Source organism: Cebidichthys violaceus, unplaced genomic scaffold (assembly GCF_023349555.1).
Source record: "Cebidichthys violaceus isolate CVI_PGR_0920_01 unplaced genomic scaffold, fCebVio1.0.p SCAF_142, whole genome shotgun sequence".
In the NCBI taxonomy this organism is placed as follows: Eukaryota; Metazoa; Chordata; class Actinopteri; order Perciformes; family Stichaeidae; genus Cebidichthys; species Cebidichthys violaceus.
In genome coordinates this window covers 59001-65000 of record NW_027176310.1, presented here as the reverse complement: position 1 = coordinate 65000, position 6000 = coordinate 59001, and the positions used below count along the sequence as shown (strand labels likewise).

Below are 6000 nucleotides of genomic sequence, written 5' to 3'. Positions count from 1 at the left end.
CCTCCTGATGTTGTAGAGCAGGAATCTGCAGGAGCGTGTAACGGATGAAATGTTTGCTGTTTTTGACAGTTGGTCATCCAGGGTCACACCCAGGTTCCTCGCAGTCCGAGTTGGGGTCACCACGGTGTCGTCAATGGTGATGGACAGGTCCCGGTGCGGGCAACCCTTCCCCGGGAGGAACAGTAGCTCAGTTTTGTCTAGGTTGAGCTTGAGGTGGTGTGTCGTCTCCACTTGGGTGTCACCGGGGGGTAATGACAAGACCAGCTGGGTGTCATCGGCATAACAATGGTAGGAGAAGTCATGCGAGCGAATAACAGAACCCAGAGATGTTGTGTAGAGCGAGAAGAGAAGGGGGCCCAGGACTGACCCTTGAGGAACCCCCGTAGTCAGCATGCGTGGTTCCGACACGGCCCCCCTCCAGGTCACCTGGTAGGATCGACCTGTCAGGTAGGATGCAAACAGGGAGAGTGCAAAGCCTGAGACGCCCATCCCCTCGAGGGATGAGAGGAGGATTTGATGGTTCACAGTGTCAAACGCCGCAGACAAGTCCAGGAGAATCAGGACAGAGGAGAGAGAGTTAGCTCTCGTGGCGTGAAGCGACTCTGTCACCGCAAGGAGGGCTGACCTCTTCTTCCATCACAAGAAGAACACACGAGTTGTATGAAAAGCGGCCGGTGCGCGTTGTGACTCCGTCTCTTTTGTAGTCCTCTCCTCTTCATACGACTCGTGTGTTCTTCTGGTGACGGTGCGTCTGGAGGGAGGCTTCTACGTGACGTCATTCATGATCCTGAGAACGTTCCTCAGACCGACGTCTTCTCAACACTAGTCGTCCTGCAGTTTATATCTCTCCACTTCTCTGTGGCGTCTGTTAGCTTGTCTTTAGTTTATCTCTACTTCTCCACACGCTGCATCAACGTAGTGATAAAGACTCCTCCACACGCTGCATCAACCTAGTGATGAAGACTCCTCCACACGCTGCATCAACCTAGTGATGAAGACTCCTCCACACGCTGCATCAACGTAGTGATGAAGACTCCTCCACCGCTGCATCAACGTAGTGATGAAGACTCCTCCACACGCTGCATCAACGTAGTGATGAAGACTCCTCCACACGCTGCATCAACGTAGTGATGAAGACTCCTCCACCGCTGCATCAACGTAGTGATGAAGACTCCTCCACCGCTGCATCAACGTAGTGATGAAGACTCCTCCACACGCTGCATCAACGTAGTGATGAAGACTCCTCCACACGCTGCATCAACGTAGTGATGAAGACTCCTCCACACGCTGCATCAATGTAGTGATGAAGACTCCTCCACACGCTGCATCAACGTAGTGATGAAGACTTCTCCACACGCTGCATCAACGTAGTGATGAAGACTCCTCCACCGCTGCATCAACGTAGTGATGAAGACTCCTCCACATGCTGCATCAACGTAGTGATGAAGACTCCTCCATACGCTGCATCAACGTAGTGATGAAGACTCCTCCACCGCTGCATCAACGTAGTGATGAAGACTCCTCCACACGCTGCATCAACGTAGTGATGAAGACTCCTCCACCGCTGCATCAACGTAGTGATGAAGACTCCTACACACGCTGCATCAACGTAGTGATGAAGACTCCTACACCGCTGGTTTGGTGATTTACTGACATCAATGGTGTGGATTGCATTTTAAAATATATATATATATTTATTTATTTATTCTGTGTTTGTTTAGGTTGGACTTTGAGTACCTGGATGAACTTCCTGTTCTGGTTCTGGACGTCGACGATGACTTCAAGAACGATCGCATCAAACAGGAAGTCATCCTGGAGAAGGTTCATGTTAATCTCACTTCACTGGGTTCTAGTTCTACTGGGTTCTACTGCTCACTTTGGTTTGTTTTTTCTCATGCAGGTCAGAGAGTTCCTCACCACGCTGTAGATCATCATCTGCCAATCACACCTGACCTTCATCCACCAATCACAGCTGACCTTCATCCACCAATCACAGCTGACCTGCGACCCAGTTTCTCTTCTTAAATGTTTAACTTTTAGTTATTGTTTGTTTTTAATGCAGAACTCAAGTTTTAGTCTTTGCTCACTTCATGTATATTGTGTGTTTGTGTGTGTGCGTGCGTGTCTGTGTACACACTATGTATTTAGGTGAAGTACTGTGATATTTATACTTCTCTGTAAAATACTTGTTTGTCTTCACAGTGATGCCTTCAGGGACAAACAGATTTTAAGGTTTTTCTCTGCTGAAATAAATAAACTCAAACTGACTGTGTGAAGTCTTAAATTTAAATATATATATATATTTAAAGTGTTTTTAATATTCATAATCTAGTTTGAACAGAAGATTTGAGTCGTCCTCTCACAGAACTTAATTTAAAAATCAAAATCATGTTATCACACTGATACTATAGAGTGTACTGATACTACAGTGTGTATTGTTACAGTATACAGTACAGTGTGTACTTATACTACTGTGTACTGAGGAGGTCCTGAGGGTTCAGGTGAGTTCCTTTGCTCTGGAGAAGTCAAAGAAAGTGATTCTCACAGAGTCACCGGTTCCAGGGTGGTGTGATTAAAGTCTCCAGTAATTTCCAAAAATGCACCAGAATGTTGACTCAGCAGTCCAGACACAGTGAGTGGATGGTGTCCACTGCTTTCTCTGCGTCAGCTGATGGAGGGACGTACACAGCCACAACAATGGTGGACATGAACTCTCTCAGCAAATAATAGATAGATAGATACTAACTTTATTGATCCCGCGAGGGTAAATTATTTTGTTACAAGCAGCAATAGGTTACAGAGCAGCAATAGGTCACAGGTAAAAAATCTTAATATTATAGAAAAAGAAAAATACACATGTCACAATATATACAATTATAATATAGTAAAGATGTTATATAAAAAATGCACACTATATACACAGTGAATAGAACAGAATAATATTAAATCAACTAAATAAACAGTAGTGCAGAGGTTTAACCGACAGTGAATGATTTGGCCCGAGGTGATTTGTTATACAGTCTGATTGCGGTAGGCAGGAACGTTCTCCTGTACCTGTCCTTGTGACAGCGGAGCTGGATCAGTCTGTTGGAGAAAGTGCTCCACTGTCCCTGCAGTAGGTGGTGGAGAGGGTGGTCCGGGTAATCCAATATGGATGATAATTTCTTCTGTGTCCTCCTCTGCACCACCTGTTCCAGATAGTCTTGTTTACAGCCGATGATGGAGCCGGCCTTCTTAACCAGTTTGTTAAGTCTGTTAGTGTCTCCGGCTCCAATGCTGCTCCCACAGCAGACTACAGCAAAGTGAAGTGCACTGACCTCAACAGACTAGTAGAACATCTCCATGGCATGACCCCGAGTTGTACTGGAAGTCAGTGGTGTACAAGGTGAACAGGAAGGGAGACAGAACAGTTCCCTGTGGGGCTCCAGTATCACTGACAACCGTATCAGACAGCACACGGCCCAGTCGGACAAACTGTGGTCTGTCTGTGAGGTAGTCAATGATCCAGGAGACGGTGGACGCGTTAACCCCCACCTCCCGCAGCTTCTCACTCAGCAGCACTGATTGGATGGTGTTAAATGCACTGGAGAAGTCAAAGAAAGTGATTCTCACAGAGCCACCGGTTCCATCCAGGTGCGACTGAGCTCGTTGCAGCAGGTAGATGATGGCGTCGTCCACTCCCACATGAGGCTGGTATGCAAATTGCAGAGGGTCCAGCGATGATTTCACCTGCGGTCGGAGGTGGGCCAAGACCAGCCTCTCCAGCACCTTCATCACATGGGATGTGAGGGCAACTGGTCGGTAGTCATTGAGGCCAGATGGTGTCGTCTTCTTAGGAACAGGAACCAGGCACGACGTCTTCCACAGCACCGGGACTTCCTCCTGCTTCAGGCTCAGGTATGGGCGCATCCCCACGGCTAACAGCTCAATGTCCGGGCTACAGAAACGTTTCTTCACACACACGTGGTCCCGCCACCTCTCTTCTTACCACTCTGTATAACGTCTCTGTCCGCCTGAACAGTCCTGAACCCGGGAAGCGACGCGCTGTGATCCGGAAACTCCGCGTGCAGCCATGTCTCTGTGAAACGCATGACGCTACACTCACGGAAGTCCCCATCAGTCTTTACCAGCGCGCCGAGTTCGTCCGTCTTATTCGCCAAAGACCTCACGTTCCTCATTATAATCGGCGGTACCGAAGGTTTGTACTTCCTCTTCTTCGCCCTCCGCTTAGCGCCAGACCTGCAGCCTCGAGCCCTTCTCCGTAGCTCCGCCGGGATCTCAGGCCTAGCGCCGGGCAGCAGCCGCGGTTTGCTCAGCGCAATCAGCTGATCGCGGGAATAGACAATGGCCCTGCTCATTGTGTGTGGCTCTCCGTTACAAACAGGGAGAAAAGTAACAGAAAGCCACGAGAAAAGTTGAGAAAAAGTTACGGTCCGTTGTCTGACCGTAATTTAAACCAAACGTGAAGGAAAAAGAACAAAAGAAGAAGAAAAGTGGAAAATAGACAAAAAATTAGAACACACATGAGGCTGCTGCGACAGGCAGCTGCTGGCACAGCGCCATCTTGCAAAGTTGAATGTTTATGTTTATAAATATATATTAGTGTTGGGAAACTTAACACATTATCGTGTTAACGCATTAATTAATTAACGCCGACAATTTTTTTATCACATTAACGCAGTTTAAAAAAAAAATACAATCCACACCGTTGATGTCAGCAAATCACCAAACCAGCGGTGGAGGAGGCTTCATCACTACGTTGATGCAGTGTGTGGAGGAGTCTTCATCACTAGGTTGATGCAGCGTGTGGAGAAGTAGAGGTTAACTAAATACGAGCTAACAGACGCCACAGAGAAGTGGAGAGATACAAACTGCAGGACGACTAGTGTTGAGAAGACGTCGGTCTGAGGAACGTTCTCAGGATCATGAATGACGTCAAGTAGGAGCCTCCCTCCAGACGCACCGTCACCAGAAGAACACACGAGTCGTACGTAGAGGAGAGGACTACAAAAGAGACGGAGTCACAACGCGCACCGGCCGTCTCTCACCGGAGACTACCGGACATCGCCGGGTAACCGTCGTCACCTCTGAGTTACGGTGCATTATATTGATGAACAGTGGGAGCTGCGTTCACATGCTCTCACTGTATGAAGACAGAAGACACACATTTTGATGAAACGTGTGGAACATTGTTTTCATGTTGCACAGCAGTGGAACGTTTAAATAAAGTCACACACTGAGCACAGATAGTAGAAATATAACTGATACTGTGTGAATTATACTGCTGTTAAAAATAACCTGATCTGTTTAAAGTGATTCAAACCAAATGTTATTGTACTTTTGTTCATATAGCAGTACTTTTAAAATAAAAGTGTGCAATACACTACTTTTGAATTCATTATTAAACTTTGCGCAGAAAATCATGCGATTAATCGCGATTAAAAATTGTAATCGTTGCCCAGCACTAATATATATATATATATATATATATATATATATATATATATATATATATATATATATATATATGGATATATATATATATATATGGATATATATATATATATATATATATATATGGATATATATATATATATATATGGATATATATATATATATATATATATATATATATGGATATATATATATATATATATATATGGATATATATATATATATATATATATATATATATATATATATATGGATATATATATATATATATATATATATATATATATATATATATATATATATATGGATATATATATTATGTTTTTAGAATGAATATAATACATCATGAATCCTAGAGTTATTAAATATACATCAGTAGTTTTATTGGTTTTAAATGAAAGAAAATATCATTCTGGAGTTCAGAGAATTGTTTAAAACTTTCTTAAACTGACCTGAAAACATGAAAACCACCAAAAGAGGAGAGGTTAATGAGTGACAGGTGAGATGACTCAGCAGGTAACCTCTGTCATGTAGTGTCACATTGTC

At 44.3% G+C, this 6000-nt stretch overlaps 1 long non-coding RNA gene across 1 annotated transcript in view; it reads left to right on the top strand.

Annotated features, from left to right (window-relative positions):
• LOC137871476 (uncharacterized) overlaps positions 1-2267 on the top strand; it is a 6146-nt gene extending 3879 nt beyond the window's left edge. Inside the window, exons 3-4 of the long non-coding RNA XR_011102813.1 lie at positions 1722-1821; positions 1901-2267. This is a non-coding gene — a long non-coding RNA (uncharacterized lncRNA). The remainder of the gene's footprint in view (positions 1-1721; positions 1822-1900) is intronic.
• The last annotated feature ends 3733 nt before the right edge of the window (positions 2268-6000 follow it).